General features: G+C 46.2%; 1 protein-coding gene across 29 annotated transcripts in view; it reads right to left on the bottom strand.

Moving 5' to 3' along the window:
* Positions 1–12,592, bottom strand: part of MRPL27 (mitochondrial ribosomal protein L27) — a 464,439-nt gene that overhangs the window by 120,305 nt on the left and 331,542 nt on the right. Inside the window, exon 1 of one of the 29 annotated variants that reach the window (XM_050765123.1) lies at positions 11,421–11,430. The exons of 25 other annotated variants lie outside the window; for them this stretch is intronic. The gene's annotated coding sequence lies outside the window, so the exon portion shown is untranslated. Of the gene's footprint in view, positions 1–1,230; positions 1,241–9,475; positions 9,480–11,420; positions 11,431–12,592 lie in introns of those variants that run through there. 3 more of the 29 variants (XM_050765143.1, XM_050765122.1, XM_050765140.1) reach the window with 3 other exon arrangements.

The following is a 12,592-nucleotide window of genomic DNA, read 5'->3' as shown; positions in this document are numbered from 1 at the left end:
TGGGGCTGGCGCTCCAAAACAGATGTTTATACAAGTAATACACAAACACATGTCTATTGTAAAAGATTAAAATAATAAATGCAAGCAAGAGCATAGCATAGAAACTAAAGTGTGAAAGTCCCATTTACACTTCCAGAGAGGTTTGGTGTGTGTATCAGTTAAGTTTAGGTTCAATTGCATATAACAGAAAACCAAAATAGCTTAGGCTTAAACAAGATAGGATTTGTTTTCTTCACATAAAAGAAGTCTGCACATAGCATTTCAGGGCTAGCATGGTGGGCCCATGCTTATTAGTCATGAAGAACCCATTTTCAGTTTATGGCTTCATCCTTAAGGTCTCCACATGGACTAATATTGTCCCTGGAGCTCCAGCCATCATGCCTGCTTTCTAGGCAACAGGGAGAAGGCTGGAGGGGCAGTACCATAGTTTTTCCCAGATGTATCAGCCTCTCTCTAAAGAGCTTTCCCTAAAGTCCCCCTACCATATGATACCGCTTTATTTCTTTTCTAAAAATTTTTTTTAATTTTTTTGAGATGGAGTCTCACTCTGTTGCCCAGGCTGGAGTGCAGTGGCATGATCTTGGTTCACTGCAACCTCCACCTCCCAGTTCTAGTGATTCTCCTGCCTCAGCCTCCCGAGTAGCTAGGAATACAGACGTGCACCACCACGCCCAGCTAATTTCTGTGTTTTTAGTAGAGATGGGGTTTCACCATGTTGGCCAGGTTGGTCTCAAACTCCCGACCTCAGGTGATCCACCCACCTCGGCCTCCTAAAGTGCTGGGATTATAGGCATGAGCCACTGCGCCCAGCCTGATATCAGTTTATTTCTAATTGACCACCCTTATCCACAGGGAGGCTGTGCAATGTAGGTTTTTTTTTGTTGTTGTTGTTGTTTGAGAAGGAGTCTCGCTGTGTCACCCAGGCTGGAGTGCAGTGGCCGGATCTCAGCTCACTGCAAGCTCCGCCTCCCGGGTTTAGCCATTCTTCTGCCTCAGCCTCCGTGCGGAGCAGCTGGGACTACAGGAGCCCGCCACCACGCCTGGCTAGTTTTTTGTATTTTTTTAGTAGAGATGGGGTTTCACCGTGTTAGCCAGGGTGGTCTCGATCTCCTGACCTCGTGATCTGCCCGTCTCGGCCTCCCAAAGTGCTGGGATTACAGGCGTGAGCCACCACGCCCAGCCCAGTGTAGTTTTTAAACTGAGCATTTTGCAGCTTCTCCAATCCCAGCTCCCCCCATAATACAAGTGCTTGGTTGATTTTTTTTAAGGGGGAAAGAATCGATATTAAGAGAAAATTAGACAGTTCTGCCACCATGTATATCCTTCCCAATCCTTTCCTACAAATTTAAATATGTATATATTGTGAAAGTCGATTGTACAAATTGGGTCATTCTTGCCATACTCAACTAAATCAGAGTCAATAGGTTGGGGGAAAAAGCACTTGGGACATATAACATCGCTCCGAGAAGTAAATTTTCCACAAGCTTGGCTGCTGAAACCGCCTGTTGTAACCTGAAACTAGTATCTAATGGCTACTGAAACAACTTGCTGCAACTCTAAGACTAGTTTTACCCACCACCTTCGCTCACCAGTCAGCGCTTGCCATCCCCAAAACTTTACTAGCTCCAATGAAGTATCTTTCAAAACAATTATCCTTTTCATAAAACCCCCAAACATCTCTTTGTTCTTTGGCTATACTAAAGACCACCCAGTCTGTGTGTATGCCCCAAATTGCAATTGTTGCTTCTGAGATAAAATGTTAAATTTAGAGATTAATCTCTACATTTTTCACTTTGACAATATGTACATATATAATAATATAGTTTTAAATGGTACATTGCTTTAATTTACATTTTAAAGCCTTACTGACCAGATTAAACATTCTCCATTAAATATTTGTTTACTAATTATTGTGTTATGTGCACAGTTAAGCTCTTTGCTTATTTAGCCAATTAAAGCCTTGAAGATATCTTGATCCAGTTGAACAGACTGTCAAGGTAAAGAGATAGAGGCTGGTGCAGTGGCTCACGCCTGTAATCCCCTCACTTTGGGAGGCTGAGGCAGGCAGATCATGAGGTTAGGAGATCGAGACCATCCTGGCCAACATGGGGAAACCCCGTCTCTACTAAAAAAATACTACTCGGGAGGCTGAGGCAGGAGAATCGCATGAACCAGGGAGTCAGAGGTTACAGTCAGCCAAGATAGCGCCATTGCACTCCAGCCTGGGAGACAGAGCAAGACTCCATCTCAAAAAAAAAAAAAAAAAGATAACAGGTAGAGGGATAGATGACAGATAGGTGTTATAACTCTTTGTATTATTCACTGCAAATACTGCTTCTAATATGCTATCCTTTTTATTTTTCATGGATTTTTATTTTTTTGGAAGTGAGTTTTCCAGAAATTTCAACTACATTTATATATTTAAGTCCATCTTTTGCCTTGGGGCTTTTTCTATTAGTCCCAGGCTCAGACGTTAGTCCCACCTCCAGAGATATGGTTGGTGTTGAAGTTGGCCTTCTCCTTCCAAGAGGGGCAGTCTAATGTTGGTGGCTAGGCCCACCTGGGTTTGAATTTGAATCTTGACTGTTGCTTCCTACTATACAACTAGGAAGAACACGTCTGTCATCTGAGTTCTAGTTTTCTTGACTGTTGGTGAGGAGGTTGGACCAACCCCAGGTTCTTAAACTTGCCTATGCATCAGAACCGTCAGAGGCTCCAAAATACACATTCCTGCCCTTCCACCTCGCACCTCAGCTCAGATCTACACAACCCGAATCGCTGTATCCAGGAGTCTGTATTTTTTAAAACGCTCCCCTGAGCCTGACATTCAGACATGTTGCAGAATCTCCGCACCAGCCAGTGTCTGAGAGTGCCTCCTACACCGGGCTCTCTGTGCAGTGGGTGAGTGAGAGGAGGGTAGTGGCCCTTGGCCACTGTGTCCCCCACCCAAAGCCAGCTGGCCCTGCCTTGTCCTCTTGGGTCAGAGCTCCCATTTCACATCCAACCTGAACCGCAGCCCATTCTCCCTGCTTTCTCAGGGCTGGAGCTGGGGGTGAAAGGGTGATCAGGATCCTGCAGTGTGAGTGGGGTTCGGGGGCTGCCACGGCAATGCGGCTAGGAGGGGGCCAGTGTTCCTTACTGGCTGGCTACCCTTAGTTAAGCCTCTCACCCTATGAATCTCCACCTCTTCACCTCTGACAGCAGGACTGAGACCTTGCCTTCCTTGCAAGGCAGTCCTAAGGTCTGCGATGATGGGTGGATGGAAAAAGCCTCGAGCAGTTCCTGCCACAAAATGTGCATTTGACAAATGTGGTAGATGTTACTATTAGCGCTTTTTTTTTTCTTTTTCTTTTTCTTTCTTTCTTTCTTTTTTTTTTTTTTTTTTTTTTTTTGAGACAGAGTCGCTCTGTTGCCAAAGCTGGAGTGCAGTGACACAATCTTAGCTCCACCTCCCGGGTTCAAGCGATTCTCCTGCCTCTGTCTCCCGAGTAGCTGGGACTACAGGTGCTCACCACCACACCTGGCTAATTTTTGTATTTTTGGTAGATGTGAGGTTTCACCATGTTGGCCAGGCTGGTCTTGAACTCTTGACCTCAAGCGATCCACCCGTCTCGACTGCCTCGGTCTCCTAAAGTGCAAGAATTACAAGTGTGAGTCACCACACCCGGCCACTATTAGTGTTTTCATTGTAATTTACAGCTGTAGGGGAGGCAAAATTTTATCCCCTACCATCTTGGGGTTTTTTGGCTGGGTCTCAGAATTAAACTGACATAAGACAGATTAACAGGAGAAAAACATCCAAATTTATTTAATACAGTTTGTATGTGGCACAGGAGACTTCATAAGGAAATGAAGACCCAAAGATGCAGTTAGAATTGAACACTTGGCCGGGCACGGTGGCTCACACATGTAATCTCAGCACTTTGGAAGGCCAAGGCAGGCAGATCACTTGAGGTCATGAGTTCAAGACCAGCCTGAACAAAATGGTGATGTGAAACTCCCGTCTCAACTAAAAAAAAAAAAAAAAAAAAAAAAAAAATACAAAAATTATCCAGGTATGGTGGTGTGCACCTGTAGTCCCAGCTACTCAGGAGGCTGAGACAGGAGAATCGCTTGAGCCTGGGAGGCAGAGGTTACAGTGAGCCGAGATCGCGCCACTGCACTCCAGCCTGGAGAACAGAGTGAGACTTGGTCTCAAAAAAAAGGAAGCAGAAGGGGCCAGGCATGGTGGCTTACACCTGTAATCCCAGCACTTTGGGAGGCTGAGGCAGGAGGATTGCTTGAGTCAGAGGTTCAAGACCAGCCTGGGCAACATAGTGAGACATTTATCACTATAAAAACTTTTAAAAATAGCTGAATGTGATGGTGCAGCTGTGGTCCCAGCTACTCAGGAGGCTGAAGTGGGAGGATCAGTTGAGCCTGGGAAGGTCAAGATTGCAGTGAGCTATGATCGTGCCACTGCACTCTAGCCCGGGTAACAGAGTGAGACCCTGTCTTAAAAAAAAAAAAAAAAGGAAGGTTCACATGATCTTCTTGCACCTGCTATTTTTCAAATGCCTTTAACTTAAAATAGTCAATAAGCCCGAGCAGCGGATTTGGGGGTAGCATGTTCTTAACTCCACAGTGTGCTGGGCATGCTGGCTCTAGAGAACACAGGTCTTGAACAGGAAGTCCTGTGCCTGACAAGACAGAGAGAGACCTGTCACTTCCCTGTGCTGCTCAAACTTCAGTAGACTTGACTCCTGGAAATTTTTCCCTCTGGCTCAGCATAGAATTTGTCACCTCCTGGGTGGCTGGGAGGCCGTGCACCATGAGGCCCACTAGCAGCCTCCAGGCAGTGGACACCCACACTATGTGGCTCCTTATACCAGTGCACCCTGCCTTCTCTCAGCAGGTCAGGCAGGAGCGGCCCCATTCCTCAAGTGGCTGACTAATCTGGGCAGGGACCGCCCCACCTGCCTCCCAGATCCCTGACACCCGGGACACCCCAGAGGTTGCCTTTCCTCTGCCCTCACTCTAGATTAGGTCTCTCCTGGAGCCCTCCCTGCAGGCAGGGGCTCAGCTCAGGGAGGCTGCTTTAGATCTTTGGGGAAGTTGCTGAAGAAATGTGCCCCTCCTCCCAGTCCCCGCCAAGCATGGGCCCTTCAGATTAACGTGCGAACAATAATAAAATGAGCGTGAAAACCATCAGGCTGGCAATCCTCAGCTTGAATGAAGTTCAAAGGTCACAGAACAATTTAAGGATCCTGCTCAAACACCCTAGTTTGAGCACAGGAGCCCTGAAACGGCTCCCACCTGGGTCCCTGGAGTGTGCGTGCTGTATTCAGATTCCAGCTCTGCTGCCCATTCACTGCTTAATCCTGGGTGGAGTACTTAGCCCGTCTCTGCTTCAGGTTCCTCATCTGTAAAATGGGAATGCTAATGATATTCTCTACCTGACATGGTTGTAAATGTTCAGGGAGTTAGCACCCATAACTAAAACACCAAAGAAAAATAGATACATTGGATTTCATCAAAACTTTTAAAATGTTGTACATCAAAGGGCACTATTAAGAAAGTAAAAAGAAAACCCACAGAATGGGGGAAAATATTTACAAATTATATATCTCATAAGAGTTTAATATCCTCTCAATTTATAAAGAACTCCTACAACTCAACAATGAAAAGACAACCCAATTTAAAAATGGGCAAAGGGTCAGACCCAGTGGCACACACCTGTAATCCTAACACTTTGGAAGGCCGAGGTGGGCAGATCACTTGAGGCCAGGAGTTCAAGACCAGCCTGGCCAACATGGTGAAACCCTGTCTGTACTAAAAAGAAAAAAATGGGCCAGGCGTGGTGGTGCACACCTGTAATCCTAGCTACTCGAGAGGCTAAGGCACAAGAATTGCTTGAATCTGGGAGGCGGAGGTTGCAGTGAGCCAAGATCACACCACTGCACTCCAGCCTGGGCAACAGAGTGAGACTTTGTCTCAAAAAAAAAATAAATAAAATAAATAAAAATAGGCAAAGGATTTGAATAGGTGTTTCTCTAAATAAAATACACAAGTGACTAATAAGCACATGAAAAGATGCTCAACATCATTAGCCATTAACAAAATGGACATCAAAACTGAGATTACCCCCCAACACCCACTAGGATGGTTAGAATAGAAATAATAATAATAACAAGTGTTGGTGAATATGTGGAGAAATCAAAACCCTTATACACTGCTGGTGGGGATGCAAAATGGTGCAGCTGCTGTGGAAAACAGTCTTGCAGTTCCTAAAAAATTAAACCTAGCGTCACCATATGACCCAGCAACTCCACTCCTAGGTATATGCCCAAGATAATTAAAGACATGTAGTCATACAAAAACTTATGCACAAATGTTCGTAGCAGCAGTATTCATAATAGCCACAAAGTGGAAACAGCCCAATGCCCGTCAATTGATGAATGGATAAATAAAATATGGTACCTTCATACGATGAAATATTATTCAGCAATGAAATGAATACATGAAAACATTATGCTAAGTTAAAAAAAAAACCACACACAAAGTAGGTCTGTACTGTATGATTTAATGTATACGAAATGTCCAGAATGGCAAATTCATAGAGATGGAAAGTAGATTAGTGGCTTCTAGGGATTAGTGGGTAGGGGACAATGGGGAGTGACTAATGGCTACAGGGTTTCTTTTGGGGTGATGGAAATGTTCTGGAACTGAACAGTGGTAATGGTTGCACAACCTTGTGAATATACTGAAAAAAAAAAACCACTGAATTGTATCCTTCTAATGGTGAATTTTATGTTATATAAAATTTTTTATGTGAATTATCTCAATTTTATTAAAAAAGGAACTACTACACATAAAATGCTTAGAAGGCTATGCAGGCCATGATAAGCCTTCAGTTAGATGCCATTTAGTTTATAAACTCCACTGAATTTATGGGTTGGTCCAGATCACCAGAAGGAAAACATAAAAGGAACATCATCTTTAGAAATTGAATTCACGGCCTGGCGCGGTGGCTCATGCCTGTAGTCCCAGCACTTTGGAAGGCCGGGGGAGCGGATCATGAGGTCAGGAGATCGAGACCATCCAGGCTAACATGGTAAAACCCCGTCTCTACTAAAAATACAAAAAAATTAGCAGAGCATGGCAGCACGCGCCTGTAGTCCCAGCTACTAGGGAGGCTGAGGCAGGAGAATTGCTTGAACCCAGGAGGCGGAGCTTGCAATGAGCCAAGATCACCCCATTGTACTCCAGCCTAGGTGACAGAACGAGACTCCATCTCAAAAAAAAAAAAAAAAATAGAAAAGAAATTGAATTCCCATACTTAATACACGTTAAAGCATTTATTTTCATGTAGTTTCTTCTCTTATTTATTTCATACTCAGTCTTGACTTTACATGCTTTATATATATACTTATATAATATATATAAACATTTATTTTGTATTGTTTTTAAATTTTATTTTCATGATCACTTTGATATTTTTGAGGTGTGTCCAGGGCTTAAATCGCATTTGTTTTTGAAGTCTCAACTGGATTGAGTCTAGGACTGCCATGTAGCTCAGATAATCCACTTATGGTCAGGCCTGTGAAACAGCAGGATGCTCATTGACCTTGGGCTGAAAGCCTGAGATGGAGGCTTAGCTCCATTGCTTACAAGCTATGTGACCTGGGACAAGACTAAAGTTGTCAGATTTAGCAAATAAAAATACAGACACCCAGTTACATTTGAATTTCGGATAAACAATTATATACTGTTTAATGATATATTGTTTAATGATATATTGTTTAATGAAAAACAATGATATTAAACAATGACCAGATAAACAATGAATATATTTTTTGTGTAAACATATCCCAAATATTATATGGGACATACTTATACTAAAAAAACTTATTTTATCTGAAATTAAAATTTATCTGTGAGAGTTTTCAAGGGAATCATATTTAATTCTCACAACGCCCCCTGCTGCCCTTTCCCATTTTTGTCATGAAGTGACTTAGCCCAAGGTCATCCAGCTAGAAAATTATTAAGCTGGGATTTGAACTTGGGTGCGTCAACTGTAGCATGCTCTGCTACTGGAACTCAAGACAGATATGCAGCGACCTACTTTTTTTTTTTTTTTTTTTTTTTGAGACAGAGTCTCACTCTGAGGCCAGGCTAGAGTGAGTACAGTGGCGCAATCTGGGTTCACTGCAACCTCTGCCGCCCGGGTTCAAGTGATTCTCCTGCCTCACCTCCCAAGTAGTTGGGGTTACAGGCGCCTGCCACCGTGCCTGGCTAATTTTTGTAGTTTTAGTAGAGACGGGGTTTCACCATCTTGGCCAGGCTAGTCTTGAACTCCTGACCTCATGATCCACCCGCCTCAGCCTCCCAAAGTGCTGGGATTACAGGCGTGAGCCACTGCACCTAGCCTGGCAGTGACCTACTTAATGATAGCCTGGGAGCCATGAGCTAACTTGGTAAGAACAGAAGCTTTCATGGACTGAGACAGACTTTTGAATAGGAGCTAGAGAATTCGATTTGAAAGTGTTTCTATGACCCTGTCTATGTTAGTTTCCTGTTTCTGCCCTAATAAATGACCACATATTTAGTGGCTTAACACAAATTTATCTTGCTGCTTCTGGAGGTCAGAAGTCTGAAATGGTCCAGGTGTCAGCAGAGCTGTGTTCCTTGTGGAGGCTCTAGGAGAGAATCTGCCTCTTGCCTTTTCCAGCTTCTTCAGGCTTGCAGCATGTCGTGGCTCAGAGCCACACACTCTGACCTCCGCTTCCATTAGCACATCTCCCTCTCTGACGCTGACCCTTCTGCCACCCTCTTGTAACGACCCTTGTGATTACATGGGGCCCACTGGATAATCCTGGATCATCTCTGAATCTCAAGATCCTTAATCACATCTGCAAAATCCTTTTTGCCTTGCAAGGTAACATATTTACAGTTTCCGGCGATTAGGAGGTGGACATCTGTGGTGGAGCCGTTATTCTGCCTATCACACTAAGAGAAATGATCTAGTTGACTTGAGTGTCCCAGGCCTTAACTATAATCCCTTTCATCTGTATAGTTTTCACACACATTCTTTTTTCCACCTTGCGTCCATCCTGGAAAGTAGATGAAGGCTGTGCTGAGCCCATTCTGTGAGGAAGGAAGATGAAACTCAGAGCGGAGGCCTCGTGCTGTGTGACACAGTTAAAAAGAGACTCAGGCCCAGGGCTTTTGATTCAGCACCTGCCCCCGCAGTTCCCAGCCATGCATCACTAGAACACTATTCTCACCAGTGGAGCAGGACAATTCCTCAGCTGCCCCCACAATTTAGGAAGGAGTCCCCTAGGTGAACCAGCTCCCTCAGCCCTGAATCTGCCCTCAGAAGGCAGCCTTCTGCCCAGAACGAGGATGGAGGGGTGCAGGCAGAGAACTGTTTTTTTGGTGGAGATCCACGGGACAGAGCCCAGAACTCACTGTCCATCCATCTTGGGCGTGTCCTCCCCAGCCGCCCAGGCTGACTAGACCAGCGCAGGAACTCCTGCATGCTCGGAGGGAGCCCTGATTCTTAGAACTGTCTTCCTATAGCAGTCCTCTTAGGAGCATGTCGCTGTGGTTTGTGGTTCTGTCCATGGGTGCTGCTGCATGGGAGGAGCCAGCTCTTTCCCTGCCCCACAGATCATGGAAGGCAGTGACCATGGGCCACTGACGCTCCTGCAGGCTCCCCACACCCATCCATTAGGATGGCACACATGTGCCAGCCAGGAATGGGGGGACACAGCCATGAATCCGACAGAAAGGCTCCTGCACCTCTGGAACTTGTGCTTTAGCAGGGCAGACAGATCCCACAGAAGTGTATGTGTAGGGGTTCTGAGGATGACGAATAGGATGAGGCACAAGAAGGTGACCGTGACCATGTGAGACAGGCACTGTCCCTACTCTATCACTCTATTTTTGTTTCTTCGGGTTTTTTTGAAACAGGGTCTCGTTCTGTCACTTAGGCTGGAGTACAGTGGTGTGATCATAGCTTACTGCAGCCTTGATCTCCCGGGCTCCAAGCAATCCTCCTGCTTCAGCCTCCTGAGTAACTAGGACTCCAGACACGCACCACCACTACACCTGGCTAATTTAAAAAATTTTTATTTTCAGTAGAGATGGGGTCTCACTATGTGGCCCAGGCTGGTCTCAAACTTCTGGGCTCAAGTGATCCTTCTGCTTTGACCTTCCAAAGTGCTGGGATTGCATGTGTGAGCCACCATGCCTAGTTGGCTGTCCCCACTCTAAAGCAGACAGCCCAAGTGGGGGCAAAGTTGAGAAGCAAACCCACACTTTACTCCAAAGCCTCTGAAAATCCTCCCTTGTGTCCTTCCTAAGAAGTGTCCCAGAGTCTCTGTGTCATCCCTGAAGCTGAAGTCAGTCCATTCTGGGAGCAGAGTCCAGCTGCGTCCTGTGTTTTGGGCTAAGAAGAATTTAAGATTCTGAGTGTGAGCTGAGCAAGGTTGTAGTAAGGAGGGCAGTGATGTGATGAATCGTTTAAGGGGTGCAGCTGCCAGATGTGAGTGGGTGAGGGCAGATGTGAGGGGCATGAGCCAGCTATGTGTGGGGGTGGCCAGACCTGGTGGGGGTGGCACAATGGAAACAATAGGGGAGCAGGCCAGGTGGGTATGCGGAAGTGAGACACAGTGGTAGGATGAACCGGGAGGGGGTCCAGATGTGAGGGGCTGGAGAATGGATGACCCCCAGCCTCAGTCTTTAGGAGGGTGGCTGTCCCTGGGAAATGGATGATGCAGTCTGTGGAGGAAATGCGCTTTCTATTTAGGGAGGCTGTTTAGGAGTAGCTGACGACATGCCCAGCACCTGGATGGGTGGAAATAAACAGAGACATGAAGCAATAATTTATGCTGTGTCCTCTGTCAACCTAGCCACCACCTCCTCCTCCCTGGGCTCCAGGAAGTTGCTCAGAGTTGTGGAGCTGGGAGGAGACTGCGGGAGCTATGCTGGTGAAGTGATGCTGTCATCTGAGCTTGTGCTTTACACACTGCGCTTTTTTTTTTTTTTTTTTAAGACAGAGTCTTGCTCTGTCACCCTAGGCTGGAGTGCAGTGGTGCAATCACAGCTCACTGCAGCCTCGACCTCCCAAGCTCAAGCAATCCATCCACCTCACTCTCTTGTATAGCTAGGACCACAAGTGTGTGACATGACATCTGGCTAATTTTTAGAATTTTTTTTGTAGAGACAGGGTCTCACTATGTTGCCCAGGCTGGTCTCAAACTCCTGGGCTCAAGTGATCCTCCTGCCTCAGCCTCCAGAAGTGTTGGGTTATAGGCACAAGCCATCATGCCCAGCCCCCTCCAGGCCTTTGTACCTTCTGTGTCCTTACCTGGAGTACCTGCCCCTTGAACTACCCATTGAACTCTTTATTTAGTGGCCCACCTCCTCTAAGAAGTCCCCCCTCATATCCAGTCTGTGGTTCCTAAATTGCAGCTAATTACTACCCCATGAGCTCACACATTAGAGTTGGAAATCTACTTTCAAATGACCCCACTTCGTGTCTAAAAGATTCCTAGGTTTGATTGGACTCTGAGCTCCAAAGGGCAAAAGGAAATGTTTCTTATTTTCTTCCATATCTTACAGAGCTTCTGGGACAGCCATGGAGGTAAGCCATTCCTGTCTCCCTTCAAGAAAGAACTTGCTATTCACGCACAAGGAGGGCAGTTAGCTTACAGCTTCTAACAAACATACTTTGCTTAGAGGACACGGTGGGTTGGCCAAGACTTTGTTAGATCTGCAGCACAATCTGAGGCTCTCCCAGCCCTTTCCTGCTTCCTCTCCTTCACTGGCCTTTCCACTACCCCCTCTCCCCACAATAAACCTCTTGCACTTCTATATTCATCTCAGCGCTTGCTTCCTGGAGGACCCACATGGCACAGCACCCCGCCTGCTGGATCATAAGTGCTCAGTTGTGAAGTAAACTGAACTGGGGATTCTCTAGAGGGTAGAGGGAAGCCGGAGCCTGGACCTCGGAGATCAGGAGAAGAGGGGCTGTCCACGGAGGATGCTGCAGTCATAACGAGAGCAAGGTCCAGAGCAGTGTGAAGAAGGGGCCATGCCCCTGGGGCAGGACCCAGCAATGGGGAACACACAGGGAACTCAGGGATTCACCAGCCCTGCTGGCCTCCTCTCTAGCTCCTCCGCTGTCTGGGGCAGCTGTTGCAAACTCAGCAATGTCCCAGGAGACAGGGTCCAAAGAGCCCTGGCCTTGGACTTTTGAAAACCAGGTTCAATTTGTGCTTCCCGCTAGTCAGGTGACATTACACTCTTCTCTCTGGAGCTCAGTTTCTCCATCTGTAAAATGGGCTTATAATGTGTCCCCTCCCTCAACCCCAGCATGATTTTGAGAATTGACTGAGAAGATACTACAGTTTGTGGAGGGCACCCTGTTGCATAGTTTAAATGCACACTCAGGCCAGGTGAGGAGGCTCACGCTTGTAATCCCAACACTTTGAGAAGCCAAGGTGGGAGGATCGCTTGAGCACAGTAGCAAGACCAGCCTGGACAACATAGCAAGACTATGCCTCTACAAAAAATTCAAAAATTAGCTGGGTGCAGTGGCACATGC

Source organism: Macaca thibetana, chromosome 16, assembly GCF_024542745.1.
Source record: "Macaca thibetana thibetana isolate TM-01 chromosome 16, ASM2454274v1, whole genome shotgun sequence".
Lineage (NCBI taxonomy): Eukaryota > Metazoa > Chordata > Mammalia > Primates > Cercopithecidae > Macaca > Macaca thibetana.
The sequence above is the reverse complement of the archived record's forward strand: the minus strand, read 5'-3'. Positions and strand labels throughout refer to the sequence as shown.